Raw genomic sequence first — 2,905 nt, 5'->3', positions numbered from 1 at the left:
TCAAAACAAAGGGAACAAAAGGGGGTATACCATGTAAATGGATTTAAAATTAACTGACTGCTATTATTAAAACAGGGTAATCAATCTGGTATTGGGAACAATCAGTGGCACTAGTGATTAACTGATTTGTGTTGGGTAAAAGCACCCAATAACTTAATGATTCTTCTCTAGGTAGACAGATAAAATGGAATTAAATTTAGATTTAATTAGTTAGTAACTAAGCAATTAAACATACAATATACACTCTCAATTAGATCATCCGAATACTAATTCATAGATACTAAACATGGTAGGGTTATATATACTGTATATGTAAGCTGACAGGAGTGAGTGTTTCGATCATAAGCCTGCATAGAACAGTATACACTCTCAAAGACAAAATACACGATGACAATAATATACACAATGACCTGAAGGATACACTGTTCATTCAAAGAAAGGTTTTCCTATGAATTAATTAGTAGAAAAGTCCATTCCTACTGTGCCTTGGGGATTTTCCTTATGAAAAGACAGTGCTTTTCCCTGCTCACATTCCATGAGGTCGTAAAAGCATCTGGTGTCAGGGTTGCCATGGTTTGGTGTCATTTGCAGACATCCTGGCATCCAGTTTATTGGGTGAGGGGACTGTGGCGATTTGTTAATCTAATGAAGAACTGATTTGTTAAATCAAATGAAAAATTGTGTGTTTGATTGGTCCAGACGCTACAATCTTCTTTGCCTGTAAGCTTATACCCAATATATACTTCAGTTTTTGACTCAGAGTGTTACTCAAAGCTGTCTGCCAGTAAACTGTATAGTGATGCTAATTATATCAACTGAAGATAATGGGAATAAATATCTTGTTAATTACGACTGAAATATTAACGGTTTGTTTTTTAGGGTAATTCATTGACTTAAAACAAAATTCTCATTAGGTTTTTTTCACAAGCAGTCTGCTGCATTTTTGTTCAATATTACCCTCTGTTTTTTATTCTACTTTTGTTATTATTATTATTATTATTATTGGTTGCAATATCCCATTATGGTGACCATGTTGTCCACCAGAATATACTTGCTGCAATAACTGTTACTACTGCAAAATAAAAAAAATTGTGCAAAATATTTATTTATTTTCAGGGTTGTTACCACAGCTTCATCATAACTGTAATAATAACTAAACTAATATCTTTAAAAAAATTGCTTGCAAGAATTTACCAATAGATAATTTTGCTCAAGCTGAACCTTTATAAAATAGCTGTTTAATTGTCTGAGAATATGGTTAGAGAAACATCTATAATTATCTATAATTAAGCACATTCTGTGCTGGTGATTTAAGCCACATAATAAACTCATAAACTTCAAATCATGAAATTCCAGCAGGTGGCGCGATTTCCATATTTCTCAGTTCGTTTTCTACATTTATGACAATTTATGTCATAAAATAGATACTATGCGCATTTACTGTTAGTATTCATTGCATTTGTCAGAAACCAAAATAATAAAAAATAATAAATAATAATAAAGTTTTTAAAAATTTATAAAAAATACAATTAGAAGTTGTCTCCTTATATATTATGCCTGATTTAAACTATATTTGTTTAACAAAATAGTAAAAAATAACTGTATTTAAAAAAGATCTTGTTCACTGGACAAATCATTTCTTTAAAGAAATCCATTAAAACCATGTGTCTACTAATTTAATATTGTGTGCATGATGCAGGTTGTGTCATGAAAAAATAATGGCCACTTCTGCCACCTTTTTATTTACAACATCGCTCTATTGGTTTTCATTTCCCAGCAATCTATAGTGTAATCAGTAATGGCAGCTGCCAGGAAGGCAGTGTGACTCATTCTTCACAGAACACTCTGAGGAGAAGTGAAGCCCCATCCACACTAAAACCTGCAATACCGGTAACATCCAGAGTGGAGCCCTCATGCTTGCAGGATCCTCTAAATGTTTGATAATTACAGGCACCCTGTGACAGTGATAACATTCAACCACACAAAGGCACTAGCGGCCGAGGCTTTGCTGTCCGTTTGGATGAGTGCGTGTCTTTATCTGTGTGGGGATGAAGGTCCTCCACCTCAGATAAGACATAAGGGACACAATCATTTAAAGGGGGCCACTGGCTTGTCTCTCTTTAATTCATTCAGTTCTCAAGGCACCACTGTAGTATCTATTGACCTGTAGTTCATGAAATCAACTGTTTGTTTTGTGTCCACGCCAGTGGCTGGGAGTATTGATTTACTAAAACCAATTAGATGAACAAGTCTTTCATTCTGTGGAGCAGAAACAATGATATGACTTACATATTAAATGTCTTCACACCCAATAAAATGCAAATTTGCATTTGTTAGATATATAGACATTTAATACATTTATATAGATTTTAATATTTAAAAAATGATTAGAAGACAAATTAGATAATTAGAAATTAGAAAAGTAGTAAAATACCTAAGACTTAAAATGAAAACTAAAGTTAAACAATAATAATAATAATTGATGCTTGCATATAGAACAGCCACAGGCTCAGCACCCGCCTACTTCCACTCACTACTACGAATCTACGTCCCCTCCAGAAGTCTGAGATCCGCTAGTGAGCGACGCCTCGTGGTACCATCACAGAGAGGCTCAAAATCACTTTCCAGAACATTCTCATTCACCACTCCTGGCTGGTGGAACGATCTTCCCACCCCTATCCGGAATGCTGAATCTCGGACAATTTTCAAGCGACAGCTGAAACCTCATCTCTTTCGAAGCTACTTGACTTCATCATTAAAAAAAATTTTTTTTTAATTCTATCTCCTTACTTATTCCTTCTCTTTCTAGCTTGTACTTATTTGAACAATGTCTAGAAACGTGGTATTACAAGCACTTCCTGTATCTGTTTGCCTCTTTAAGAAGAATCGCTTTATGTATCCCCAA

This window comes from Sinocyclocheilus grahami, unplaced genomic scaffold (assembly GCF_001515645.1).
Source record: "Sinocyclocheilus grahami isolate Dianchi unplaced genomic scaffold, SAMN03320097.WGS_v1.1 scaffold61.1, whole genome shotgun sequence".
NCBI classification, from domain to species: Eukaryota; Metazoa; Chordata; class Actinopteri; order Cypriniformes; family Cyprinidae; genus Sinocyclocheilus; species Sinocyclocheilus grahami.
This window is presented reverse-complemented; position numbering follows the sequence as displayed.